Source organism: Pungitius pungitius, chromosome 2 (genome assembly GCF_949316345.1).
Source record: "Pungitius pungitius chromosome 2, fPunPun2.1, whole genome shotgun sequence".
NCBI lineage: Eukaryota > Metazoa > Chordata > Actinopteri > Perciformes > Gasterosteidae > Pungitius > Pungitius pungitius.
Genome location: NC_084901.1, coordinates 918,770 through 936,505, shown reverse-complemented (window position 1 = coordinate 936,505; position 17,736 = coordinate 918,770). Strand labels below are relative to the sequence as shown.

The following is a 17,736-nucleotide window of genomic DNA, read 5'->3' as shown; positions in this document are numbered from 1 at the left end:
CAGCATGTCCAAATGAGTCAGTGTCCAGAGTGAATCATAAAAGTAGTTTGACATGTCAGAAGTGGGATTTGAACCCACGCCTCCAATTGGAGACCAGAAGTCTTTTTTGCTGAGAACAGAGTCGAAACTTAAGTCTGGCGCCTTAGACCACTCGGCCATCCTGACATTTGAACTGATGTATTAAAAAACGATAAATATACCATCTAAAAACCAGCATGTCCAAATGAGTCAGTGTCCAGAGTGAATCATAAAAGTAGTTTGACATGTCAGAAGTGGGATTTGAACCCACGCCTCCAATCGGAGACCAGAAGCCTCTTTCCTGAGAAAGGTTTCCAACCTTGAGTCTGGCGCCTTAGACCACTCGGCCATCCTGACTTTAGCAGTGCAGTGTTGAAAAACGATGAATATACCACCTAAAAAAGCAGCATGTCCAAATGAGTCAGTTTCCAGAGTGAATCATAAAAGTAGTTTGACATGTCAGAAGTGGGATTTGAACCCACGCCTCCAATTGGAGACCAGAAGTCTTTTTTGCTGAGAACAGAGTCGAAACTTAAGTCTGGCGCCTTAGACCACTCGGCCATCCTGACATTTGAACTGATGTATTAAAAAACGATAAATATACCATCTAAAAACCAGCATGTCCAAATGAGTCAGTGTCCAGAGTGAATCATAAAAGTAGTTTGACATGTCAGAAGTGGGATTTGAACCCACGCCTCCAATCGGAGACCAGAAGCCTCTTTCCTGAGAAAGGTTTCCAACCTTGAGTCTGGCGCCTTAGACCACTCGGCCATCCTGACTTTAGCAGTGCAGTGTTGAAAAACGATGAATATACCACCTAAAAAAGCAGCATGTCCAAATGAGTCAGTTTCCAGAGTGAATCATAAAAGTAGTTTGACATGTCAGAAGTGGGATTTGAACCCACGCCTCCAATCGGAGACCAGAAGCCTCTTTCCTGAGAAAGGTTTCCAACCTTGAGTCTGGCGCCTTAGACCACTCGGCCATCCTGACATTAGCACTGCAGTGTTAAAAAACGATGAATATACCACCTAAAAAAGCAGCATGTCCAAATGAGTCAGTGTCCAGAGTGAATGATAAAAGTAGTTTGACATGTCAGAAGTGGGATTTGAACCCACGCCTCCAATTGAAGACCAGAAGTCTTTTATGCTGAGAACAGAGTCGAAACTTAAGTCTGGCGCCTTAGACCACTCGGCCATCCTGACATTTGAACTGATGTATTAAAAAACGATAAATATACCATCTAAAAAGCAGCATGTCCAAATGAGTCAGTGTCCAGAGTGAATCATAAAAGTAGTTTGACATGTCAGAAGTGGGATTTGAACCCACGCCTCCAATCGGAGACCAGAAGCCTCTTTCCTGAGAAAGGTTTCCAACCTTGAGTCTGGCGCCTTAGACCACTCGGCCATCCTGACTTTAGCAGTGCAGTGTTGAAAAACGATGAATATACCACCTAAAAAAGCAGCATGTCCAAATGAGTCAGTGTCCAGAGTGAATCATAAAAGTAGTTTGACATGTCAGAAGTGGGATTTGAACCCACGCCTCCAATTGGAGACCAGAAGTCTTTTTTGCTGAGAACAGAGTCGAAACTTAAGTCTGGCGCCTTAGACCACTCGGCCATCCTGACATTTGAACTGATGTATTAAAAAACGATAAATATACCATCTAAAAAGCAGCATGTCCAAATGAGTCAGTGTCCAGAGTGAATCATAAAAGTAGTTTGACATGTCAGAAGTGGGATTTGAACCCACGCCTCCAATCGGAGACCAGAAGCCTCTTTCCTGAGAAAGGTTTTCAACCTTGAGTCTGGCGCCTTAGACCACTCGGCCATCCTGACATTAGCATTGCAGTGTTAAAAAACGATGAATATACCACCTAAAAAAGAAGCATGTCCAAATGAGTCAGTGTCCAGAGTGAATCATAAAAGTAGTTTGACATGTCAGAAGTGGGATTTGAACCCACGCCTCCAATTGGAGACCAGAAGTCTTTTTTGCTGAGAACAGAGTCGAAACTTAAGTCTGGCGCCTTAGACCACTCGGCCATCCTGACATTTGAACTGATGTATTAAAAAACGATAAATATACCATCTAAAAAGCAGCATGTCCAAATGAGTCAGTGTCCACAGTGAATCATAAAAGTAGTTTGACATGTCAGAAGAGGGATTTGAACCCACGCCTCCAATCAGAGAGGACAGAAGCCTCTTTCCTGAGAAAGGTTTCCAACCTTGAGTCTGGCGCCTTAGACCACTCGGCCATCCTGACATTAGCAGTGCAGTGTTGAAAAACGATGAATATACCACGTAAAAAAGCAGCATGTCCAAATGAGTCAGTGTCCAGAGTGAATCATAAAAGTAGTTTGACATGTCGGAAGTGGGATTTGAACCCACGCCTCCAATTGGAGACCAGAAGTCTTTTTTGCTGAGAACAGAGTCGAAACTTAAGTCTGGCGCCTTAGACCACTCGGCCATCCTGACATTTGAACTGATGTATTAAAAAACGATAAATATACCATCTAAAAACCAGCATGTCCAAATGAGTCAGTGTCCAGAGTGAATCATAAAAGTAGTTTGACATGTCAGAAGTGGGATTTGAACCCACGCCTCCAATCGGAGACCAGAAGCCTCTTTCCTGAGAAAGGTTTCCAACCTTGAGTCTGGCGCCTTAGACCACTCGGCCATCCTGACTTTAGCAGTGCAGTGTTGAAAAACGATGAATATACCACCTAAAAAAGCAGCATGTCCAAATGAGTCAGTTTCCAGAGTGAATCATAAAAGTAGTTTGACATGTCAGAAGTGGGATTTGAACCCACGCCTCCAATCGGAGACCAGAAGCCTCTTTCCTGAGAAAGGTTTCCAACCTTGAGTCTGGCGCCTTAGACCACTCGGCCATCCTGACATTAGCACTGCAGTGTTAAAAAACGATGAATATACCACCTAAAAAAGCAGCATGTCCAAATGAGTCAGTGTCCAGAGTGAATGATAAAAGTAGTTTGACATGTCAGAAGTGGGATTTGAACCCACGCCTCCAATTGGAGACCAGAAGTCTTTTTTGCTGAGAACAGAGTCGAAACTTAAGTCTGGCGCCTTAGACCACTCGGCCATCCTGACATTTGAACTGATGTATTAAAAAACGATAAATATACCATCTAAAAAGCAGCATGTCCAAATGAGTCAGTGTCCAGAGTGAATCATAAAAGTAGTTTGACATGTCAGAAGTGGGATTTGAACCCACACCTCCAATCGGAGACCAGAAGCCTCTTTCCTGAGAAAGGTTTCCAACCTTGAGTCTGGCGCCTTAGACCACTCGGCCATCCTGACTTTAGCAGTGCAGTGTTGAAAAACGATGAATATACCACCTAAAAAAGCAGCATGTCCAAATGAGTCAGTGTCCAGAGTGAATCATAAAAGCAGTTTGACATGTCAGAAGTGGGATTTGAACCCACGCCTCCAATCGGAGACCAGAAGCCTCTTTCCTTAGAAAGGTTTCCAACCTTGAGTCTGGCGCCTTAGACCACTCGGCCATCCTGACATTAGCAGTGCAGTGTTGAAAAACGATGAATATACCACCTAAAAAAGCAGCATGTCCAAATGAGTCAGTGTCCAGAGTGAATCATAAAAGTAGTTTGACATGTCAGAAGTGGGATTTGAACCCACGCCTCCAATTGGAGACCAGAAGTCTTTTTTGCTGAGAACAGAGTCGAAACTTAAGTCTGGCGCCTTAGACCACTCGGCCATCCTGACATTTGAACTGATGTATTAAAAAACGATAAATATACCATCTAAAAAGCAGCATGTCCAAATGAGTCAGTGTCCACAGTGAATCATAAAAGTAGTTTGACATGTCAGAAGAGGGATTTGAACCCACGCCTCCAATCGGAGAGACCAGAAGCCTCTTTCCTGAGAAAGGTTTCCAACCTTGAGTCTGGCGCCTTAGACCACTCGGCCATCCTGACATTAGCAGTGCAGTGTTGAAAAACGATGAATATACCACCTAAAAAAGCAGCATGTCCAAATGAGTCAGTGTCCAGAGTGAATCATAAAAGTAGTTTGACATGTCAGAAGTGGGATTTGAACCCACGCCTCCAATTGGAGACCAGAAGTCTTTTTTGCTGAGAACAGAGTCGAAACTTAAGTCTGGCGCCTTAGACCACTCGGCCATCCTGACATTTGAACTGATGTATTAAAAAACGATAAATATACCATCTAAAAAGCAGCATGTCCAAATGAGTCAGTGTCCAGAGTGAATCATAAAAGTAGTTTGACATGTCAGAAGTGGGATTTGAACCCACGCCTCCAATCGGAGACCAGAAGCCTCTTTCCTGAGAAAGGTTTTCAACCTTGAGTCTGGCGCCTTAGACCACTCGGCCATCCTGACATTAGCATTGCAGTGTTAAAAAACGATGAATATACCACCTAAAAAAGAAGCATGTCCAAATGAGTCAGTGTCCACAGTGAATCATAAAAGTAGTTTGACATGTCAGAAGAGGGATTTGAACCCACGCCTCCAATCAGAGAGGACAGAAGCCTCTTTCCTGAGAAAGGTTTCCAACCTTGAGTCTGGCGCCTTAGACCACTCGGCCATCCTGACATTAGCAGTGCAGTGTTGAAAAACGATGAATATACCACGTAAAAAAGCAGCATGTCCAAATGAGTCAGTGTCCAGAGTGAATCATAAAAGTAGTTTGACATGTCAGAAGTGGGATTTGAACCCACGCCTCCAATTGGAGACCAGAAGTCTTTTTTGCTGAGAACAGAGTCGAAACTTAAGTCTGGCGCCTTAGACCACTCGGCCATCCTGACATTTGAACTGATGTATTAAAAAACGATAAATATACCATCTAAAAACCAGCATGTCCAAATGAGTCAGTGTCCAGAGTGAATCATAAAAGTAGTTTGACATGTCAGAAGTGGGATTTGAACCCACGCCTCCAATCGGAGACCAGAAGCCTCTTTCCTGAGAAAGGTTTCCAACCTTGAGTCTGGCGCCTTAGACCACTCGGCCATCCTGACTTTAGCAGTGCAGTGTTGAAAAACGATGAATATACCACCTAAAAAAGCAGCATGTCCAAATGAGTCAGTTTCCAGAGTGAATCATAAAAGTAGTTTGACATGTCAGAAGTGGGATTTGAACCCACGCCTCCAATCGGAGACCAGAAGCCTCTTTCCTGAGAAAGGTTTCCAACCTTGAGTCTGGCGCCTTAGACCACTCGGCCATCCTGACATTAGCACTGCAGTGTTAAAAAACGATGAATATACCACCTAAAAAAGCAGCATGTCCAAATGAGTCAGTGTCCAGAGTGAATCATAAAAGTAGTTTGACATGTCAGAAGTGGGATTTGAACCCACGCCTCCAATTGGAGACCAGAAGTCTTTTTTGCTGAGAACAGAGTCGAAACTTAAGTCTGGCGCCTTAGACCACTCGGCCATCCTGACATTTAAACTGATGTATTAAAAAACGATAAATATACCATCTAAAAAGCAGCATGTCCAAATGAGTCAGTGTCCACAGTGAATCATAAAAGTAGTTTGACATGTCAGAAGAGGGATTTGAACCCACGCCTCCAATCAGAGAGGACAGAAGCCTCTTTCCTGAGAAAGGTTTCCAACCTTGAGTCTGGCGCCTTAGACCACTCGGCCATCCTGACATTAGCAGTGCAGTGTTGAAAAACGATGAATATACCACGTAAAAAAGCAGCATGTCCAAATGAGTCAGTGTCCAGAGTGAATCATAAAAGTAGTTTGACATGTCAGAAGTGGGATTTGAACCCACGCCTCCAATTGGAGACCAGAAGTCTTTTTTGCTGAGAACAGAGTCGAAACTTAAGTCTGGCGCCTTAGACCACTCGGCCATCCTGACATTTGAACTGATGTATTAAAAAACGATAAATATACCATCTAAAAACCAGCATGTCCAAATGAGTCAGTGTCCAGAGTGAATCATAAAAGTAGTTTGACATGTCAGAAGTGGGATTTGAACCCACGCCTCCAATCGGAGACCAGAAGCCTCTTTCCTGAGAAAGGTTTCCAACCTTGAGTCTGGCGCCTTAGACCACTCGGCCATCCTGACTTTAGCAGTGCAGTGTTGAAAAACGATGAATATACCACCTAAAAAAGCAGCATGTCCAAATGAGTCAGTTTCCAGAGTGAATCATAAAAGTAGTTTGACATGTCAGAAGTGGGATTTGAACCCACGCCTCCAATCGGAGACCAGAAGCCTCTTTCCTGAGAAAGGTTTCCAACCTTGAGTCTGGCGCCTTAGACCACTCGGCCATCCTGACATTAGCACTGCAGTGTTAAAAAACGATGAATATACCACCTAAAAAAGCAGCATGTCCAAATGAGTCAGTGTCCAGAGTGAATCATAAAAGTAGTTTGACATGTCAGAAGTGGGATTTGAACCCACGCCTCCAATTGGAGACCAGAAGTCTTTTTTGCTGAGAACAGAGTCGAAACTTAAGTCTGGCGCCTTAGACCACTCGGCCATCCTGACATTTGAACTGATGTATTAAAAAACGATAAATATACCATCTAAAAAGCAGCATGTCCAAATGAGTCAGTGTCCACAGTGAATCATAAAAGTAGTTTGACATGTCAGAAGAGGGATTTGAACCCACGCCTCCAATCAGAGAGACCAGAAGCCTCTTTCCTGAGAAAGGTTTCCAACCTTGAGTCTGGCGCCTTAGACCACTCGGCCATCCTGACTTTAGCAGTGCAGTGTTGAAAAACGATGAATATACCACCTAAAAAAGCAGCATGTCCAAATGAGTCAGTGTCCAGAGTGAATCATAAAAGTAGTTTGACATGTCAGAAGTGGGATTTGAACCCACGCCTCCAATCGGAGACCAGAAGCCTCTTTCCTGAGAAAGGTTTCCAACCTTGAGTCTGGCGCCTTAGACCACTCGGCCATCCTGACATTAGCACTGCAGTGTTAAAAAACGATGAATATACCACCTAAAAAAGCAGCATGTCCAAATGAGTCAGTGTCCAGAGTGAATGATAAAAGTAGTTTGACATGTCAGAAGTGGGATTTGAACCCACGCCTCCAATTGGAGACCAGAAGTCTTTTTTGCTGAGAACAGAGTCGAAACTTAAGTCTGGCGCCTTAGACCACTCGGCCATCCTGACATTTGAACTGATGTATTAAAAAACGATAAATATACCATCTAAAAAGCAGCATGTCCAAATGAGTCAGTGTCCAGAGTGAATCATAAAAGTAGTTTGACATGTCAGAAGTGGGATTTGAACCCACGCCTCCAATCGGAGACCAGAAGCCTCTTTCCTGAGAAAGGTTTCCAACCTTGAGTCTGGCGCCTTAGACCACTCGGCCATCCTGACTTTAGCAGTGCAGTGTTGAAAAACGATGAATATACCACCTAAAAAAGCAGCATGTCCAAATGAGTCAGTGTCCAGAGTGAATCATAAAAGCAGTTTGACATGTCAGAAGTGGGATTTGAACCCACGCCTCCAATCGGAGACCAGAAGCCTCTTTCCTGAGAAAGGTTTCCAACCTTGAGTCTGGCGCCTTAGACCACTCGGCCATCCTGACATTAGCACTGCAGTGTTAAAAAACGATGAATATACCACCTAAAAAAGCAGCATGTCCAAATGAGTCAGTGTCCAGAGTGAATGATAAAAGTAGTTTGACATGTCAGAAGTGGGATTTGAACCCACGCCTCCAATTGGAGACCAGAAGTCTTTTTTGCTGAGAACAGAGTCGAAACTTAAGTCTGGCGCCTTAGACCACTCGGCCATCCTGACATTTGAACTGATGTATTAAAAAACGATAAATATACCATCTAAAAAGCAGCATGTCCAAATGAGTCAGTGTCCAGAGTGAATCATAAAAGTAGTTTGACATGTCAGAAGTGGGATTTGAACCCACGCCTCCAATCGGAGACCAGAAGCCTCTTTCCTGAGAAAGGTTTCCAACCTTGAGTCTGGCGCCTTAGACCACTCGGCCATCCTGACTTTAGCAGTGCAGTGTTGAAAAACGATGAATATACCACCTAAAAAAGCAGCATGTCCAAATGAGTCAGTGTCCAGAGTGAATCATAAAAGCAGTTTGACATGTCAGAAGTGGGATTTGAACCCACGCCTCCAATCGGAGACCAGAAGCCTCTTTCCTGAGAAAGGTTTCCAACCTTGAGTCTGGCGCCTTAGACCACTCGGCCATCCTGACATTAGCACTGCAGTGTTAAAAAACGATGAATATACCACCTAAAAAAGCAGCATGTCCAAATGAGTCAGTGTCCAGAGTGAATCATAAAAGTAGTTTGACATGTCAGAAGTGGGATTTGAACCCACGCCTCCAATTGGAGACCAGAAGTCTTTTTTGCTGAGAACAGAGTCGAAACTTAAGTCTGGCGCCTTAGACCACTCGGCCATCCTGACATTTGAACTGATGTATTAAAAAACGATAAATATACCATCTAAAAAGCAGCATGTCCAAATGAGTCAGTGTCCACAGTGAATCATAAAAGTAGTTTGACATGTCAGAAGAGGGATTTGAACCCACGCCTCCAATCAGATAGACCAGAAGCCTCTTTCCTGAGAAAGGTTTCCAACCTTGAGTCTGGCGCCTTAGACCACTCGGCCATCCTGACATTAGCAGTGCAGTGTTGAAAAACGATGAATATACCACGTAAAAAAGCAGCATGTCCAAATGAGTCAGTGTCCAGAGTGAATCATAAAAGTAGTTTGACATGTCAGAAGTGGGATTTGAACCCACGCCTCCAATTGGAGACCAGAAGTCTTTTTTGCTGAGAACAGAGTCGAAACTTAAGTCTGGCGCCTTAGACCACTCGGCCATCCTGACATTTGAACTGATGTATTAAAAAACGATAAATATACCATCTAAAAAGCAGCATGTCCAAATGAGTCAGTGTCCACAGTGAATCATAAAAGTAGTTTGACATGTCAGAAGAGGGATTTGAACCCACGCCTCCAATCGGAGAGACCAGAAGCCTCTTTCCTGAGAAAGGTTTCCAACCTTGAGTCTGGCGCCTTAGACCACTCGGCCATCCTGACATTAGCAGTGCAGTGTTGAAAAACGATGAATATACCACCTAAAAAAGCAGCATGTCCAAATGAGTCAGTGTCCAGAGTGAATCATAAAAGTAGTTTGACATGTCAGAAGTGGGATTTGAACCCACGCCTCCAATTGGAGACCAGAAGTCTTTTTTGCTGAGAACAGAGTCGAAACTTAAGTCTGGCGCCTTAGACCACTCGGCCATCCTGACATTTGAACTGATGTATTAAAAAACGATAAATATACCATCTAAAAAGCAGCATGTCCAAATGAGTCAGTGTCCAGAGTGAATCATAAAAGTAGTTTGACATGTCAGAAGTGGGATTTGAACCCACGCCTCCAATCGGAGACCAGAAGCCTCTTTCCTGAGAAAGGTTTTCAACCTTGAGTCTGGCGCCTTAGACCACTCGGCCATCCTGACATTAGCATTGCAGTGTTAAAAAACGATGAATATACCACCTAAAAAAGAAGCATGTCCAAATGAGTCAGTGTCCACAGTGAATCATAAAAGTAGTTTGACATGTCAGAAGAGGGATTTGAACCCACGCCTCCAATCAGAGAGGACAGAAGCCTCTTTCCTGAGAAAGGTTTCCAACCTTGAGTCTGGCGCCTTAGACCACTCGGCCATCCTGACATTAGCAGTGCAGTGTTGAAAAACGATGAATATACCACGTAAAAAAGCAGCATGTCCAAATGAGTCAGTGTCCAGAGTGAATCATAAAAGTAGTTTGACATGTCAGAAGTGGGATTTGAACCCACGCCTCCAATTGGAGACCAGAAGTCTTTTTTGCTGAGAACAGAGTCGAAACTTAAGTCTGGCGCCTTAGACCACTCGGCCATCCTGACATTTGAACTGATGTATTAAAAAACGATAAATATACCATCTAAAAAGCAGCATGTCCAAATGAGTCAGTGTCCACAGTGAATCATAAAAGTAGTTTGACATGTCAGAAGAGGGATTTGAACCCACGCCTCCAATCGGAGAGACCAGAAGCCTCTTTCCTGAGAAAGGTTTCCAACCTTGAGTCTGGCGCCTTAGACCACTCGGCCATCCTGACATTAGCAGTGCAGTGTTGAAAAACGATGAATATACCACCTAAAAAAGCAGCATGTCCAAATGAGTCAGTGTCCAGAGTGAATCATAAAAGTAGTTTGACATGTCAGAAGTGGGATTTGAACCCACGCCTCCAATCGGAGACCAGAAGCCTCTTTCCTGAGAAAGGTTTCCAACCTTGAGTCTGGCGCCTTAGACCACTCGGCCATCCTGACATTAGCACTGCAGTGTTAAAAAACGATGAATATACCACCTAAAAAAGCAGCATGTCCAAATGAGTCAGTGTCCAGAGTGAATCATAAAAGTAGTTTGACATGTCAGAAGTGGGATTTGAACCCACGCCTCCAATTGGAGACCAGAAGTCTTTTTTGCTGAGAACAGAGTCGAAACTTAAGTCTGGCGCCTTAGACCACTCGGCCATCCTGACATTTGAACTGATGTATTAAAAAACGATAAATATACCATCTAAAAAGCAGCATGTCCAAATGAGTCAGTGTCCAGAGTGAATCATAAAAGTAGTTTGACATGTCAGAAGTGGGATTTGAACCCACGCCTCCAATCGGAGACCAGAAGCCTCTTTCCTGAGAAAGGTTTCCAACCTTGAGTCTGGCGCCTTAGACCACTCGGCCATCCTGACTTTAGCAGTGCAGTGTTGAAAAACGATGAATATACCACCTAAAAAAGCAGCATGTCCAAATGAGTCAGTGTCCAGAGTGAATCATAAAAGTAGTTTGACATGTCAGAAGTGGGATTTGAACCCACGCCTCCAATTGGAGACCAGAAGTCTTTTTTGCTGAGAACAGAGTCGAAACTTAAGTCTGGCGCCTTAGACCACTCGGCCATCCTGACATTTGAACTGATGTATTAAAAAACGATAAATATACCATCTAAAAAGCAGCATGTCCAAATGAGTCAGTGTCCAGAGTGAATCATAAAAGTAGTTTGACATGTCAGAAGTGGGATTTGAACCCACGCCTCCAATCGGAGACCAGAAGCCTCTTTCCTGAGAAAGGTTTCCAACCTTGAGTCTGGCGCCTTAGACCACTCGGCCATCCTGACTTTAGCAGTGCAGTGTTGAAAAACGATGAATATACCACCTAAAAAAGCAGCATGTCCAAATGAGTCAGTGTCCAGAGTGAATCATAAAAGCAGTTTGACATGTCAGAAGTGGGATTTGAACCCACGCCTCCAATCGGAGACCAGAAGCCTCTTTCCTGAGAAAGGTTTCCAACCTTGAGTCTGGCGCCTTAGACCACTCGGCCATCCTGACATTAGCACTGCAGTGTTAAAAAACGATGAATATACCACCTAAAAAAGCAGCATGTCCAAATGAGTCAGTGTCCAGAGTGAATCATAAAAGTAGTTTGACATGTCAGAAGTGGGATTTGAACCCACGCCTCCAATTGGAGACCAGAAGTCTTTTTTGCTGAGAACAGAGTCGAAACTTAAGTCTGGCGCCTTAGACCACTCGGCCATCCTGACATTTGAACTGATGTATTAAAAAACGATAAATATACCATCTAAAAAGCAGCATGTCCAAATGAGTCAGTGTCCACAGTGAATCATAAAAGTAGTTTGACATGTCAGAAGAGGGATTTGAACCCACGCCTCCAATCAGAGAGACCAGAAGCCTCTTTCCTGAGAAAGGTTTCCAACCTTGAGTCTGGCGCCTTAGACCACTCGGCCATCCTGACATTAGCAGTGCAGTGTTGAAAAACGATGAATATACCACGTAAAAAAGCAGCATGTCCAAATGAGTCAGTGTCCAGAGTGAATCATAAAAGTAGTTTGACATGTCAGAAGTGGGATTTGAACCCACGCCTCCAATTGGAGACCAGAAGTCTTTTTTGCTGAGAACAGAGTCGAAACTTAAGTCTGGCGCCTTAGACCACTCGGCCATCCTGACATTTGAACTGATGTATTAAAAAACGATAAATATACCATCTAAAAAGCAGCATGTCCAAATGAGTCAGTGTCCACAGTGAATCATAAAAGTAGTTTGACATGTCAGAAGAGGGATTTGAACCCACGCCTCCAATCGGAGAGACCAGAAGCCTCTTTCCTGAGAAAGGTTTCCAACCTTGAGTCTGGCGCCTTAGACCACTCGGCCATCCTGACATTAGCAGTGCAGTGTTGAAAAACGATGAATATACCACCTAAAAAAGCAGCATGTCCAAATGAGTCAGTGTCCAGAGTGAATCATAAAAGTAGTTTGACATGTCAGAAGTGGGATTTGAACCCACGCCTCCAATTGGAGACCAGAAGTCTTTTTTGCTGAGAACAGAGTCGAAACTTAAGTCTGGCGCCTTAGACCACTCGGCCATCCTGACATTTGAACTGATGTATTAAAAAACGATAAATATACCATCTAAAAAGCAGCATGTCCAAATGAGTCAGTGTCCAGAGTGAATCATAAAAGTAGTTTGACATGTCAGAAGTGGGATTTGAACCCACGCCTCCAATCGGAGACCAGAAGCCTCTTTCCTGAGAAAGGTTTTCAACCTTGAGTCTGGCGCCTTAGACCACTCGGCCATCCTGACATTAGCATTGCAGTGTTAAAAAACGATGAATATACCACCTAAAAAAGAAGCATGTCCAAATGAGTCAGTGTCCAGAGTGAATCATAAAAGTAGTTTGACATGTCAGAAGTGGGATTTGAACCCACGCCTCCAATTGGAGACCAGAAGTCTTTTTTGCTGAGAACAGAGTCGAAACTTAAGTCTGGCGCCTTAGACCACTCGGCCATCCTGACATTTGAACTGATGTATTAAAAAACGATAAATATACCATCTAAAAAGCAGCATGTCCAAATGAGTCAGTGTCCACAGTGAATCATAAAAGTAGTTTGACATGTCAGAAGAGGGATTTGAACCCACGCCTCCAATCAGAGAGGACAGAAGCCTCTTTCCTGAGAAAGGTTTCCAACCTTGAGTCTGGCGCCTTAGACCACTCGGCCATCCTGACATTAGCAGTGCAGTGTTGAAAAACGATGAATATACCACGTAAAAAAGCAGCATGTCCAAATGAGTCAGTGTCCAGAGTGAATCATAAAAGTAGTTTGACATGTCAGAAGTGGGATTTGAACCCACGCCTCCAATTGGAGACCAGAAGTCTTTTTTGCTGAGAACAGAGTCGAAACTTAAGTCTGGCGCCTTAGACCACTCGGCCATCCTGACATTTGAACTGATGTATTAAAAAACGATAAATATACCATCTAAAAACCAGCATGTCCAAATGAGTCAGTGTCCAGAGTGAATCATAAAAGTAGTTTGACATGTCAGAAGTGGGATTTGAACCCACGCCTCCAATCGGAGACCAGAAGCCTCTTTCCTGAGAAAGGTTTCCAACCTTGAGTCTGGCGCCTTAGACCACTCGGCCATCCTGACTTTAGCAGTGCAGTGTTGAAAAACGATGAATATACCACCTAAAAAAGCAGCATGTCCAAATGAGTCAGTTTCCAGAGTGAATCATAAAAGTAGTTTGACATGTCAGAAGTGGGATTTGAACCCACGCCTCCAATCGGAGACCAGAAGCCTCTTTCCTGAGAAAGGTTTCCAACCTTGAGTCTGGCGCCTTAGACCACTCGGCCATCCTGACATTAGCACTGCAGTGTTAAAAAACGATGAATATACCACCTAAAAAAGCAGCATGTCCAAATGAGTCAGTGTCCAGAGTGAATGATAAAAGTAGTTTGACATGTCAGAAGTGGGATTTGAACCCACGCCTCCAATTGAAGACCAGAAGTCTTTTTTGCTGAGAACAGAGTCGAAACTTAAGTCTGGCGCCTTAGACCACTCGGCCATCCTGACATTTGAACTGATGTATTAAAAAACGATAAATATACCATCTAAAAAGCAGCATGTCCAAATGAGTCAGTGTCCAGAGTGAATCATAAAAGTAGTTTGACATGTCAGAAGTGGGATTTGAACCCACGCCTCCAATCGGAGACCAGAAGCCTCTTTCCTGAGAAAGGTTTCCAACCTTGAGTCTGGCGCCTTAGACCACTCGGCCATCCTGACTTTAGCAGTGCAGTGTTGAAAAACGATGAATATACCACCTAAAAAAGCAGCATGTCCAAATGAGTCAGTGTCCAGAGTGAATCATAAAAGTAGTTTGACATGTCAGAAGTGGGATTTGAACCCACGCCTCCAATTGGAGACCAGAAGTCTTTTTTGCTGAGAACAGAGTCGAAACTTAAGTCTGGCGCCTTAGACCACTCGGCCATCCTGACATTTGAACTGATGTATTAAAAAACGATAAATATACCATCTAAAAAGCAGCATGTCCAAATGAGTCAGTGTCCAGAGTGAATCATAAAAGTAGTTTGACATGTCAGAAGTGGGATTTGAACCCACGCCTCCAATCGGAGACCAGAAGCCTCTTTCCTGAGAAAGGTTTTCAACCTTGAGTCTGGCGCCTTAGACCACTCGGCCATCCTGACATTAGCATTGCAGTGTTAAAAAACGATGAATATACCACCTAAAAAAGAAGCATGTCCAAATGAGTCAGTGTCCAGAGTGAATCATAAAAGTAGTTTGACATGTCAGAAGTGGGATTTGAACCCACGCCTCCAATTGGAGACCAGAAGTCTTTTTTGCTGAGAACAGAGTCGAAACTTAAGTCTGGCGCCTTAGACCACTCGGCCATCCTGACATTTGAACTGATGTATTAAAAAACGATAAATATACCATCTAAAAAGCAGCATGTCCAAATGAGTCAGTGTCCACAGTGAATCATAAAAGTAGTTTGACATGTCAGAAGAGGGATTTGAACCCACGCCTCCAATCAGAGAGGACAGAAGCCTCTTTCCTGAGAAAGGTTTCCAACCTTGAGTCTGGCGCCTTAGACCACTCGGCCATCCTGACATTAGCAGTGCAGTGTTGAAAAACGATGAATATACCACGTAAAAAAGCAGCATGTCCAAATGAGTCAGTGTCCAGAGTGAATCATAAAAGTAGTTTGACATGTCGGAAGTGGGATTTGAACCCACGCCTCCAATTGGAGACCAGAAGTCTTTTTTGCTGAGAACAGAGTCGAAACTTAAGTCTGGCGCCTTAGACCACTCGGCCATCCTGACATTTGAACTGATGTATTAAAAAACGATAAATATACCATCTAAAAACCAGCATGTCCAAATGAGTCAGTGTCCAGAGTGAATCATAAAAGTAGTTTGACATGTCAGAAGTGGGATTTGAACCCACGCCTCCAATCGGAGACCAGAAGCCTCTTTCCTGAGAAAGGTTTCCAACCTTGAGTCTGGCGCCTTAGACCACTCGGCCATCCTGACTTTAGCAGTGCAGTGTTGAAAAACGATGAATATACCACCTAAAAAAGCAGCATGTCCAAATGAGTCAGTTTCCAGAGTGAATCATAAAAGTAGTTTGACATGTCAGAAGTGGGATTTGAACCCACGCCTCCAATCGGAGACCAGAAGCCTCTTTCCTGAGAAAGGTTTCCAACCTTGAGTCTGGCGCCTTAGACCACTCGGCCATCCTGACATTAGCACTGCAGTGTTAAAAAACGATGAATATACCACCTAAAAAAGCAGCATGTCCAAATGAGTCAGTGTCCAGAGTGAATGATAAAAGTAGTTTGACATGTCAGAAGTGGGATTTGAACCCACGCCTCCAATTGGAGACCAGAAGTCTTTTTTGCTGAGAACAGAGTCGAAACTTAAGTCTGGCGCCTTAGACCACTCGGCCATCCTGACATTTGAACTGATGTATTAAAAAACGATAAATATACCATCTAAAAAGCAGCATGTCCAAATGAGTCAGTGTCCAGAGTGAATCATAAAAGTAGTTTGACATGTCAGAAGTGGGATTTGAACCCACACCTCCAATCGGAGACCAGAAGCCTCTTTCCTGAGAAAGGTTTCCAACCTTGAGTCTGGCGCCTTAGACCACTCGGCCATCCTGACTTTAGCAGTGCAGTGTTGAAAAACGATGAATATACCACCTAAAAAAGCAGCATGTCCAAATGAGTCAGTGTCCAGAGTGAATCATAAAAGCAGTTTGACATGTCAGAAGTGGGATTTGAACCCACGCCTCCAATCGGAGACCAGAAGCCTCTTTCCTTAGAAAGGTTTCCAACCTTGAGTCTGGCGCCTTAGACCACTCGGCCATCCTGACATTAGCACTGCAGTGTTAAAAAACGATGAATATACCACCTAAAAAAGCAGCATGTCCAAATGAGTCAGTGTCCAGAGTGAATCATAAAAGTAGTTTGAAATGTCAGAAGTGGGATTTGAACCCACGCCTCCAATTGGAGACCAGAAGTCTTTTTTGCTGAGAACAGAGTCGAAACTTAAGTCTGGCGCCTTAGACCACTCGGCCATCCTGACATTTGAACTGATGTATTAAAAAACGATAAATATACCATCTAAAAAGCAGCATGTCCAAATGAGTCAGTGTCCACAGTGAATCATAAAAGTAGTTTGACATGTCAGAAGAGGGATTTGAACCCACGCCTCCAATCAGAGAGACCAGAAGCCTCTTTCCTGAGAAAGGTTTCCAACCTTGAGTCTGGCGCCTTAGACCACTCGGCCATCCTGACATTAGCAGTGCAGTGTTGAAAAACGATGAATATACCACGTAAAAAAGCAGCATGTCCAAATGAGTCAGTGTCCAGAGTGAATCATAAAAGTAGTTTGACATGTCAGAAGTGGGATTTGAACCCACGCCTCCAATTGGAGACCAGAAGTCTTTTTTGCTGAGAACAGAGTCGAAACTTAAGTCTGGCGCCTTAGACCACTCGGCCATCCTGACATTTGAACTGATGTATTAAAAAACGATAAATATACCATCTAAAAAGCAGCATGTCCAAATGAGTCAGTGTCCACAGTGAATCATAAAAGTAGTTTGACATGTCAGAAGAGGGATTTGAACCCACGCCTCCAATCGGAGAGACCAGAAGCCTCTTTCCTGAGAAAGGTTTCCAACCTTGAGTCTGGCGCCTTAGACCACTCGGCCATCCTGACATTAGCAGTGCAGTGTTGAAAAACGATGAATATACCACCTAAAAAAGCAGCATGTCCAAATGAGTCAGTGTCCAGAGTGAATCATAAAAGTAGTTTGACATGTCAGAAGTGGGATTTGAACCCACGCCTCCAATTGGAGACCAGAAGTCTTTTTTGCTGAGAACAGAGTCGAAACTTAAGTCTGGCGCCTTAGACCACTCGGCCATCCTGACATTTGAACTGATGTATTAAAAAACGATAAATATACCATCTAAAAAGCAGCATGTCCAAATGAGTCAGTGTCCAGAGTGAATCATAAAAGTAGTTTGACATGTCAGAAGTGGGATTTGAACCCACGCCTCCAATCGGAGACCAGAAGCCTCTTTCCTGAGAAAGGTTTTCAACCTTGAGTCTGGCGCCTTAGACCACTCGGCCATCCTGACATTAGCATTGCAGTGTTAAAAAACGATGAATATACCACCTAAAAAAGAAGCATGTCCAAATGAGTCAGTGTCCACAGTGAATCATAAAAGTAGTTTGACATGTCAGAAGAGGGATTTGAACCCACGCCTCCAATCAGAGAGGACAGAAGCCTCTTTCCTGAGAAAGGTTTCCAACCTTGAGTCTGGCGCCTTAGACCACTCGGCCATCCTGACATTAGCAGTGCAGTGTTGAAAAACGAT

General features: G+C 43.8%; 68 non-coding genes across 68 annotated transcripts; all 68 read right to left on the bottom strand.

Annotated features, from left to right (window-relative positions):
- Positions 1-53: 53 nt before the first annotated feature.
- trnal-uaa (transfer RNA leucine (anticodon UAA)) lies at positions 54-165 on the bottom strand. The gene is made up of 2 exons: positions 128-165; positions 54-99 (listed from the first exon to the last, which is right to left on the bottom strand). It is a non-coding gene; the product is annotated as a tRNA-Leu (tRNA).
- Positions 166-264: 99 nt separating this feature from the next.
- On the bottom strand, positions 265-375 carry trnal-caa (transfer RNA leucine (anticodon CAA)). The gene is made up of 2 exons: positions 338-375; positions 265-310 (listed from the first exon to the last, which is right to left on the bottom strand). It is a non-coding gene; the product is annotated as a tRNA-Leu (tRNA).
- Positions 376-475: 100 nt separating this feature from the next.
- On the bottom strand, positions 476-587 carry trnal-uaa (transfer RNA leucine (anticodon UAA)). Its single transcript has 2 exons — positions 550-587; positions 476-521 (listed from the first exon to the last, which is right to left on the bottom strand). It is a non-coding gene; the product is annotated as a tRNA-Leu (tRNA).
- Positions 588-686: 99 nt separating this feature from the next.
- trnal-caa (transfer RNA leucine (anticodon CAA)) lies at positions 687-797 on the bottom strand. The gene is made up of 2 exons: positions 760-797; positions 687-732 (listed from the first exon to the last, which is right to left on the bottom strand). It is a non-coding gene; the product is annotated as a tRNA-Leu (tRNA).
- Positions 798-897: 100 nt separating this feature from the next.
- On the bottom strand, positions 898-1,008 carry trnal-caa (transfer RNA leucine (anticodon CAA)). The gene is made up of 2 exons: positions 971-1,008; positions 898-943 (listed from the first exon to the last, which is right to left on the bottom strand). It is a non-coding gene; the product is annotated as a tRNA-Leu (tRNA).
- Positions 1,009-1,108: 100 nt separating this feature from the next.
- On the bottom strand, positions 1,109-1,220 carry trnal-uaa (transfer RNA leucine (anticodon UAA)). Its single transcript has 2 exons — positions 1,183-1,220; positions 1,109-1,154 (listed from the first exon to the last, which is right to left on the bottom strand). It is a non-coding gene; the product is annotated as a tRNA-Leu (tRNA).
- Positions 1,221-1,319: 99 nt separating this feature from the next.
- trnal-caa (transfer RNA leucine (anticodon CAA)) lies at positions 1,320-1,430 on the bottom strand. The gene is made up of 2 exons: positions 1,393-1,430; positions 1,320-1,365 (listed from the first exon to the last, which is right to left on the bottom strand). It is a non-coding gene; the product is annotated as a tRNA-Leu (tRNA).
- Positions 1,431-1,530: 100 nt separating this feature from the next.
- Positions 1,531-1,642, bottom strand: trnal-uaa (transfer RNA leucine (anticodon UAA)). Its single transcript has 2 exons — positions 1,605-1,642; positions 1,531-1,576 (listed from the first exon to the last, which is right to left on the bottom strand). It is a non-coding gene; the product is annotated as a tRNA-Leu (tRNA).
- Positions 1,643-1,741: 99 nt separating this feature from the next.
- trnal-caa (transfer RNA leucine (anticodon CAA)) lies at positions 1,742-1,852 on the bottom strand. The gene is made up of 2 exons: positions 1,815-1,852; positions 1,742-1,787 (listed from the first exon to the last, which is right to left on the bottom strand). It is a non-coding gene; the product is annotated as a tRNA-Leu (tRNA).
- A 100-nt stretch (positions 1,853-1,952) lies between these two features.
- Positions 1,953-2,064, bottom strand: trnal-uaa (transfer RNA leucine (anticodon UAA)). Its single transcript has 2 exons — positions 2,027-2,064; positions 1,953-1,998 (listed from the first exon to the last, which is right to left on the bottom strand). It is a non-coding gene; the product is annotated as a tRNA-Leu (tRNA).
- Positions 2,065-2,376: 312 nt separating this feature from the next.
- trnal-uaa (transfer RNA leucine (anticodon UAA)) lies at positions 2,377-2,488 on the bottom strand. Its single transcript has 2 exons — positions 2,451-2,488; positions 2,377-2,422 (listed from the first exon to the last, which is right to left on the bottom strand). It is a non-coding gene; the product is annotated as a tRNA-Leu (tRNA).
- Positions 2,489-2,587: 99 nt separating this feature from the next.
- Positions 2,588-2,698, bottom strand: trnal-caa (transfer RNA leucine (anticodon CAA)). Its single transcript has 2 exons — positions 2,661-2,698; positions 2,588-2,633 (listed from the first exon to the last, which is right to left on the bottom strand). It is a non-coding gene; the product is annotated as a tRNA-Leu (tRNA).
- A 100-nt stretch (positions 2,699-2,798) lies between these two features.
- On the bottom strand, positions 2,799-2,909 carry trnal-caa (transfer RNA leucine (anticodon CAA)). Its single transcript has 2 exons — positions 2,872-2,909; positions 2,799-2,844 (listed from the first exon to the last, which is right to left on the bottom strand). It is a non-coding gene; the product is annotated as a tRNA-Leu (tRNA).
- A 100-nt stretch (positions 2,910-3,009) lies between these two features.
- Positions 3,010-3,121, bottom strand: trnal-uaa (transfer RNA leucine (anticodon UAA)). Its single transcript has 2 exons — positions 3,084-3,121; positions 3,010-3,055 (listed from the first exon to the last, which is right to left on the bottom strand). It is a non-coding gene; the product is annotated as a tRNA-Leu (tRNA).
- A 99-nt stretch (positions 3,122-3,220) lies between these two features.
- Positions 3,221-3,331, bottom strand: trnal-caa (transfer RNA leucine (anticodon CAA)). The gene is made up of 2 exons: positions 3,294-3,331; positions 3,221-3,266 (listed from the first exon to the last, which is right to left on the bottom strand). It is a non-coding gene; the product is annotated as a tRNA-Leu (tRNA).
- Positions 3,332-3,431: 100 nt separating this feature from the next.
- trnal-caa (transfer RNA leucine (anticodon CAA)) lies at positions 3,432-3,542 on the bottom strand. Its single transcript has 2 exons — positions 3,505-3,542; positions 3,432-3,477 (listed from the first exon to the last, which is right to left on the bottom strand). It is a non-coding gene; the product is annotated as a tRNA-Leu (tRNA).
- Positions 3,543-3,642: 100 nt separating this feature from the next.
- On the bottom strand, positions 3,643-3,754 carry trnal-uaa (transfer RNA leucine (anticodon UAA)). Its single transcript has 2 exons — positions 3,717-3,754; positions 3,643-3,688 (listed from the first exon to the last, which is right to left on the bottom strand). It is a non-coding gene; the product is annotated as a tRNA-Leu (tRNA).
- A 312-nt stretch (positions 3,755-4,066) lies between these two features.
- On the bottom strand, positions 4,067-4,178 carry trnal-uaa (transfer RNA leucine (anticodon UAA)). The gene is made up of 2 exons: positions 4,141-4,178; positions 4,067-4,112 (listed from the first exon to the last, which is right to left on the bottom strand). It is a non-coding gene; the product is annotated as a tRNA-Leu (tRNA).
- A 99-nt stretch (positions 4,179-4,277) lies between these two features.
- trnal-caa (transfer RNA leucine (anticodon CAA)) lies at positions 4,278-4,388 on the bottom strand. Its single transcript has 2 exons — positions 4,351-4,388; positions 4,278-4,323 (listed from the first exon to the last, which is right to left on the bottom strand). It is a non-coding gene; the product is annotated as a tRNA-Leu (tRNA).
- Positions 4,389-4,701: 313 nt separating this feature from the next.
- Positions 4,702-4,813, bottom strand: trnal-uaa (transfer RNA leucine (anticodon UAA)). Its single transcript has 2 exons — positions 4,776-4,813; positions 4,702-4,747 (listed from the first exon to the last, which is right to left on the bottom strand). It is a non-coding gene; the product is annotated as a tRNA-Leu (tRNA).
- A 99-nt stretch (positions 4,814-4,912) lies between these two features.
- Positions 4,913-5,023, bottom strand: trnal-caa (transfer RNA leucine (anticodon CAA)). The gene is made up of 2 exons: positions 4,986-5,023; positions 4,913-4,958 (listed from the first exon to the last, which is right to left on the bottom strand). It is a non-coding gene; the product is annotated as a tRNA-Leu (tRNA).
- Positions 5,024-5,123: 100 nt separating this feature from the next.
- Positions 5,124-5,234, bottom strand: trnal-caa (transfer RNA leucine (anticodon CAA)). Its single transcript has 2 exons — positions 5,197-5,234; positions 5,124-5,169 (listed from the first exon to the last, which is right to left on the bottom strand). It is a non-coding gene; the product is annotated as a tRNA-Leu (tRNA).
- A 100-nt stretch (positions 5,235-5,334) lies between these two features.
- Positions 5,335-5,446, bottom strand: trnal-uaa (transfer RNA leucine (anticodon UAA)). Its single transcript has 2 exons — positions 5,409-5,446; positions 5,335-5,380 (listed from the first exon to the last, which is right to left on the bottom strand). It is a non-coding gene; the product is annotated as a tRNA-Leu (tRNA).
- A 312-nt stretch (positions 5,447-5,758) lies between these two features.
- Positions 5,759-5,870, bottom strand: trnal-uaa (transfer RNA leucine (anticodon UAA)). Its single transcript has 2 exons — positions 5,833-5,870; positions 5,759-5,804 (listed from the first exon to the last, which is right to left on the bottom strand). It is a non-coding gene; the product is annotated as a tRNA-Leu (tRNA).
- Positions 5,871-5,969: 99 nt separating this feature from the next.
- Positions 5,970-6,080, bottom strand: trnal-caa (transfer RNA leucine (anticodon CAA)). Its single transcript has 2 exons — positions 6,043-6,080; positions 5,970-6,015 (listed from the first exon to the last, which is right to left on the bottom strand). It is a non-coding gene; the product is annotated as a tRNA-Leu (tRNA).
- Positions 6,081-6,180: 100 nt separating this feature from the next.
- Positions 6,181-6,291, bottom strand: trnal-caa (transfer RNA leucine (anticodon CAA)). Its single transcript has 2 exons — positions 6,254-6,291; positions 6,181-6,226 (listed from the first exon to the last, which is right to left on the bottom strand). It is a non-coding gene; the product is annotated as a tRNA-Leu (tRNA).
- A 100-nt stretch (positions 6,292-6,391) lies between these two features.
- Positions 6,392-6,503, bottom strand: trnal-uaa (transfer RNA leucine (anticodon UAA)). The gene is made up of 2 exons: positions 6,466-6,503; positions 6,392-6,437 (listed from the first exon to the last, which is right to left on the bottom strand). It is a non-coding gene; the product is annotated as a tRNA-Leu (tRNA).
- A 312-nt stretch (positions 6,504-6,815) lies between these two features.
- trnal-caa (transfer RNA leucine (anticodon CAA)) lies at positions 6,816-6,926 on the bottom strand. Its single transcript has 2 exons — positions 6,889-6,926; positions 6,816-6,861 (listed from the first exon to the last, which is right to left on the bottom strand). It is a non-coding gene; the product is annotated as a tRNA-Leu (tRNA).
- A 100-nt stretch (positions 6,927-7,026) lies between these two features.
- On the bottom strand, positions 7,027-7,138 carry trnal-uaa (transfer RNA leucine (anticodon UAA)). The gene is made up of 2 exons: positions 7,101-7,138; positions 7,027-7,072 (listed from the first exon to the last, which is right to left on the bottom strand). It is a non-coding gene; the product is annotated as a tRNA-Leu (tRNA).
- A 99-nt stretch (positions 7,139-7,237) lies between these two features.
- trnal-caa (transfer RNA leucine (anticodon CAA)) lies at positions 7,238-7,348 on the bottom strand. Its single transcript has 2 exons — positions 7,311-7,348; positions 7,238-7,283 (listed from the first exon to the last, which is right to left on the bottom strand). It is a non-coding gene; the product is annotated as a tRNA-Leu (tRNA).
- A 100-nt stretch (positions 7,349-7,448) lies between these two features.
- On the bottom strand, positions 7,449-7,559 carry trnal-caa (transfer RNA leucine (anticodon CAA)). Its single transcript has 2 exons — positions 7,522-7,559; positions 7,449-7,494 (listed from the first exon to the last, which is right to left on the bottom strand). It is a non-coding gene; the product is annotated as a tRNA-Leu (tRNA).
- A 100-nt stretch (positions 7,560-7,659) lies between these two features.
- On the bottom strand, positions 7,660-7,771 carry trnal-uaa (transfer RNA leucine (anticodon UAA)). Its single transcript has 2 exons — positions 7,734-7,771; positions 7,660-7,705 (listed from the first exon to the last, which is right to left on the bottom strand). It is a non-coding gene; the product is annotated as a tRNA-Leu (tRNA).
- A 99-nt stretch (positions 7,772-7,870) lies between these two features.
- Positions 7,871-7,981, bottom strand: trnal-caa (transfer RNA leucine (anticodon CAA)). The gene is made up of 2 exons: positions 7,944-7,981; positions 7,871-7,916 (listed from the first exon to the last, which is right to left on the bottom strand). It is a non-coding gene; the product is annotated as a tRNA-Leu (tRNA).
- Positions 7,982-8,081: 100 nt separating this feature from the next.
- trnal-caa (transfer RNA leucine (anticodon CAA)) lies at positions 8,082-8,192 on the bottom strand. Its single transcript has 2 exons — positions 8,155-8,192; positions 8,082-8,127 (listed from the first exon to the last, which is right to left on the bottom strand). It is a non-coding gene; the product is annotated as a tRNA-Leu (tRNA).
- Positions 8,193-8,292: 100 nt separating this feature from the next.
- On the bottom strand, positions 8,293-8,404 carry trnal-uaa (transfer RNA leucine (anticodon UAA)). Its single transcript has 2 exons — positions 8,367-8,404; positions 8,293-8,338 (listed from the first exon to the last, which is right to left on the bottom strand). It is a non-coding gene; the product is annotated as a tRNA-Leu (tRNA).
- Positions 8,405-8,716: 312 nt separating this feature from the next.
- Positions 8,717-8,828, bottom strand: trnal-uaa (transfer RNA leucine (anticodon UAA)). The gene is made up of 2 exons: positions 8,791-8,828; positions 8,717-8,762 (listed from the first exon to the last, which is right to left on the bottom strand). It is a non-coding gene; the product is annotated as a tRNA-Leu (tRNA).
- Positions 8,829-9,140: 312 nt separating this feature from the next.
- On the bottom strand, positions 9,141-9,252 carry trnal-uaa (transfer RNA leucine (anticodon UAA)). The gene is made up of 2 exons: positions 9,215-9,252; positions 9,141-9,186 (listed from the first exon to the last, which is right to left on the bottom strand). It is a non-coding gene; the product is annotated as a tRNA-Leu (tRNA).
- Positions 9,253-9,351: 99 nt separating this feature from the next.
- On the bottom strand, positions 9,352-9,462 carry trnal-caa (transfer RNA leucine (anticodon CAA)). The gene is made up of 2 exons: positions 9,425-9,462; positions 9,352-9,397 (listed from the first exon to the last, which is right to left on the bottom strand). It is a non-coding gene; the product is annotated as a tRNA-Leu (tRNA).
- A 313-nt stretch (positions 9,463-9,775) lies between these two features.
- Positions 9,776-9,887, bottom strand: trnal-uaa (transfer RNA leucine (anticodon UAA)). The gene is made up of 2 exons: positions 9,850-9,887; positions 9,776-9,821 (listed from the first exon to the last, which is right to left on the bottom strand). It is a non-coding gene; the product is annotated as a tRNA-Leu (tRNA).
- A 312-nt stretch (positions 9,888-10,199) lies between these two features.
- On the bottom strand, positions 10,200-10,310 carry trnal-caa (transfer RNA leucine (anticodon CAA)). Its single transcript has 2 exons — positions 10,273-10,310; positions 10,200-10,245 (listed from the first exon to the last, which is right to left on the bottom strand). It is a non-coding gene; the product is annotated as a tRNA-Leu (tRNA).
- A 100-nt stretch (positions 10,311-10,410) lies between these two features.
- On the bottom strand, positions 10,411-10,522 carry trnal-uaa (transfer RNA leucine (anticodon UAA)). The gene is made up of 2 exons: positions 10,485-10,522; positions 10,411-10,456 (listed from the first exon to the last, which is right to left on the bottom strand). It is a non-coding gene; the product is annotated as a tRNA-Leu (tRNA).
- Positions 10,523-10,621: 99 nt separating this feature from the next.
- Positions 10,622-10,732, bottom strand: trnal-caa (transfer RNA leucine (anticodon CAA)). Its single transcript has 2 exons — positions 10,695-10,732; positions 10,622-10,667 (listed from the first exon to the last, which is right to left on the bottom strand). It is a non-coding gene; the product is annotated as a tRNA-Leu (tRNA).
- Positions 10,733-10,832: 100 nt separating this feature from the next.
- Positions 10,833-10,944, bottom strand: trnal-uaa (transfer RNA leucine (anticodon UAA)). Its single transcript has 2 exons — positions 10,907-10,944; positions 10,833-10,878 (listed from the first exon to the last, which is right to left on the bottom strand). It is a non-coding gene; the product is annotated as a tRNA-Leu (tRNA).
- Positions 10,945-11,043: 99 nt separating this feature from the next.
- Positions 11,044-11,154, bottom strand: trnal-caa (transfer RNA leucine (anticodon CAA)). Its single transcript has 2 exons — positions 11,117-11,154; positions 11,044-11,089 (listed from the first exon to the last, which is right to left on the bottom strand). It is a non-coding gene; the product is annotated as a tRNA-Leu (tRNA).
- A 100-nt stretch (positions 11,155-11,254) lies between these two features.
- Positions 11,255-11,365, bottom strand: trnal-caa (transfer RNA leucine (anticodon CAA)). The gene is made up of 2 exons: positions 11,328-11,365; positions 11,255-11,300 (listed from the first exon to the last, which is right to left on the bottom strand). It is a non-coding gene; the product is annotated as a tRNA-Leu (tRNA).
- A 100-nt stretch (positions 11,366-11,465) lies between these two features.
- On the bottom strand, positions 11,466-11,577 carry trnal-uaa (transfer RNA leucine (anticodon UAA)). Its single transcript has 2 exons — positions 11,540-11,577; positions 11,466-11,511 (listed from the first exon to the last, which is right to left on the bottom strand). It is a non-coding gene; the product is annotated as a tRNA-Leu (tRNA).
- Positions 11,578-11,889: 312 nt separating this feature from the next.
- On the bottom strand, positions 11,890-12,001 carry trnal-uaa (transfer RNA leucine (anticodon UAA)). The gene is made up of 2 exons: positions 11,964-12,001; positions 11,890-11,935 (listed from the first exon to the last, which is right to left on the bottom strand). It is a non-coding gene; the product is annotated as a tRNA-Leu (tRNA).
- Positions 12,002-12,313: 312 nt separating this feature from the next.
- trnal-uaa (transfer RNA leucine (anticodon UAA)) lies at positions 12,314-12,425 on the bottom strand. Its single transcript has 2 exons — positions 12,388-12,425; positions 12,314-12,359 (listed from the first exon to the last, which is right to left on the bottom strand). It is a non-coding gene; the product is annotated as a tRNA-Leu (tRNA).
- Positions 12,426-12,524: 99 nt separating this feature from the next.
- On the bottom strand, positions 12,525-12,635 carry trnal-caa (transfer RNA leucine (anticodon CAA)). Its single transcript has 2 exons — positions 12,598-12,635; positions 12,525-12,570 (listed from the first exon to the last, which is right to left on the bottom strand). It is a non-coding gene; the product is annotated as a tRNA-Leu (tRNA).
- Positions 12,636-12,735: 100 nt separating this feature from the next.
- trnal-uaa (transfer RNA leucine (anticodon UAA)) lies at positions 12,736-12,847 on the bottom strand. The gene is made up of 2 exons: positions 12,810-12,847; positions 12,736-12,781 (listed from the first exon to the last, which is right to left on the bottom strand). It is a non-coding gene; the product is annotated as a tRNA-Leu (tRNA).
- A 312-nt stretch (positions 12,848-13,159) lies between these two features.
- On the bottom strand, positions 13,160-13,271 carry trnal-uaa (transfer RNA leucine (anticodon UAA)). Its single transcript has 2 exons — positions 13,234-13,271; positions 13,160-13,205 (listed from the first exon to the last, which is right to left on the bottom strand). It is a non-coding gene; the product is annotated as a tRNA-Leu (tRNA).
- Positions 13,272-13,370: 99 nt separating this feature from the next.
- trnal-caa (transfer RNA leucine (anticodon CAA)) lies at positions 13,371-13,481 on the bottom strand. The gene is made up of 2 exons: positions 13,444-13,481; positions 13,371-13,416 (listed from the first exon to the last, which is right to left on the bottom strand). It is a non-coding gene; the product is annotated as a tRNA-Leu (tRNA).
- A 100-nt stretch (positions 13,482-13,581) lies between these two features.
- On the bottom strand, positions 13,582-13,692 carry trnal-caa (transfer RNA leucine (anticodon CAA)). The gene is made up of 2 exons: positions 13,655-13,692; positions 13,582-13,627 (listed from the first exon to the last, which is right to left on the bottom strand). It is a non-coding gene; the product is annotated as a tRNA-Leu (tRNA).
- Positions 13,693-13,792: 100 nt separating this feature from the next.
- Positions 13,793-13,904, bottom strand: trnal-uaa (transfer RNA leucine (anticodon UAA)). The gene is made up of 2 exons: positions 13,867-13,904; positions 13,793-13,838 (listed from the first exon to the last, which is right to left on the bottom strand). It is a non-coding gene; the product is annotated as a tRNA-Leu (tRNA).
- A 99-nt stretch (positions 13,905-14,003) lies between these two features.
- On the bottom strand, positions 14,004-14,114 carry trnal-caa (transfer RNA leucine (anticodon CAA)). The gene is made up of 2 exons: positions 14,077-14,114; positions 14,004-14,049 (listed from the first exon to the last, which is right to left on the bottom strand). It is a non-coding gene; the product is annotated as a tRNA-Leu (tRNA).
- A 100-nt stretch (positions 14,115-14,214) lies between these two features.
- Positions 14,215-14,326, bottom strand: trnal-uaa (transfer RNA leucine (anticodon UAA)). Its single transcript has 2 exons — positions 14,289-14,326; positions 14,215-14,260 (listed from the first exon to the last, which is right to left on the bottom strand). It is a non-coding gene; the product is annotated as a tRNA-Leu (tRNA).
- A 99-nt stretch (positions 14,327-14,425) lies between these two features.
- Positions 14,426-14,536, bottom strand: trnal-caa (transfer RNA leucine (anticodon CAA)). Its single transcript has 2 exons — positions 14,499-14,536; positions 14,426-14,471 (listed from the first exon to the last, which is right to left on the bottom strand). It is a non-coding gene; the product is annotated as a tRNA-Leu (tRNA).
- Positions 14,537-14,636: 100 nt separating this feature from the next.
- Positions 14,637-14,748, bottom strand: trnal-uaa (transfer RNA leucine (anticodon UAA)). The gene is made up of 2 exons: positions 14,711-14,748; positions 14,637-14,682 (listed from the first exon to the last, which is right to left on the bottom strand). It is a non-coding gene; the product is annotated as a tRNA-Leu (tRNA).
- A 312-nt stretch (positions 14,749-15,060) lies between these two features.
- On the bottom strand, positions 15,061-15,172 carry trnal-uaa (transfer RNA leucine (anticodon UAA)). Its single transcript has 2 exons — positions 15,135-15,172; positions 15,061-15,106 (listed from the first exon to the last, which is right to left on the bottom strand). It is a non-coding gene; the product is annotated as a tRNA-Leu (tRNA).
- Positions 15,173-15,271: 99 nt separating this feature from the next.
- Positions 15,272-15,382, bottom strand: trnal-caa (transfer RNA leucine (anticodon CAA)). The gene is made up of 2 exons: positions 15,345-15,382; positions 15,272-15,317 (listed from the first exon to the last, which is right to left on the bottom strand). It is a non-coding gene; the product is annotated as a tRNA-Leu (tRNA).
- A 100-nt stretch (positions 15,383-15,482) lies between these two features.
- On the bottom strand, positions 15,483-15,593 carry trnal-caa (transfer RNA leucine (anticodon CAA)). Its single transcript has 2 exons — positions 15,556-15,593; positions 15,483-15,528 (listed from the first exon to the last, which is right to left on the bottom strand). It is a non-coding gene; the product is annotated as a tRNA-Leu (tRNA).
- Positions 15,594-15,693: 100 nt separating this feature from the next.
- Positions 15,694-15,805, bottom strand: trnal-uaa (transfer RNA leucine (anticodon UAA)). The gene is made up of 2 exons: positions 15,768-15,805; positions 15,694-15,739 (listed from the first exon to the last, which is right to left on the bottom strand). It is a non-coding gene; the product is annotated as a tRNA-Leu (tRNA).
- A 99-nt stretch (positions 15,806-15,904) lies between these two features.
- Positions 15,905-16,015, bottom strand: trnal-caa (transfer RNA leucine (anticodon CAA)). The gene is made up of 2 exons: positions 15,978-16,015; positions 15,905-15,950 (listed from the first exon to the last, which is right to left on the bottom strand). It is a non-coding gene; the product is annotated as a tRNA-Leu (tRNA).
- A 100-nt stretch (positions 16,016-16,115) lies between these two features.
- trnal-caa (transfer RNA leucine (anticodon CAA)) lies at positions 16,116-16,226 on the bottom strand. Its single transcript has 2 exons — positions 16,189-16,226; positions 16,116-16,161 (listed from the first exon to the last, which is right to left on the bottom strand). It is a non-coding gene; the product is annotated as a tRNA-Leu (tRNA).
- Positions 16,227-16,326: 100 nt separating this feature from the next.
- trnal-uaa (transfer RNA leucine (anticodon UAA)) lies at positions 16,327-16,438 on the bottom strand. Its single transcript has 2 exons — positions 16,401-16,438; positions 16,327-16,372 (listed from the first exon to the last, which is right to left on the bottom strand). It is a non-coding gene; the product is annotated as a tRNA-Leu (tRNA).
- A 312-nt stretch (positions 16,439-16,750) lies between these two features.
- On the bottom strand, positions 16,751-16,862 carry trnal-uaa (transfer RNA leucine (anticodon UAA)). Its single transcript has 2 exons — positions 16,825-16,862; positions 16,751-16,796 (listed from the first exon to the last, which is right to left on the bottom strand). It is a non-coding gene; the product is annotated as a tRNA-Leu (tRNA).
- A 312-nt stretch (positions 16,863-17,174) lies between these two features.
- trnal-uaa (transfer RNA leucine (anticodon UAA)) lies at positions 17,175-17,286 on the bottom strand. Its single transcript has 2 exons — positions 17,249-17,286; positions 17,175-17,220 (listed from the first exon to the last, which is right to left on the bottom strand). It is a non-coding gene; the product is annotated as a tRNA-Leu (tRNA).
- A 99-nt stretch (positions 17,287-17,385) lies between these two features.
- trnal-caa (transfer RNA leucine (anticodon CAA)) lies at positions 17,386-17,496 on the bottom strand. Its single transcript has 2 exons — positions 17,459-17,496; positions 17,386-17,431 (listed from the first exon to the last, which is right to left on the bottom strand). It is a non-coding gene; the product is annotated as a tRNA-Leu (tRNA).
- Positions 17,497-17,736: the final 240 nt, after the last annotated feature.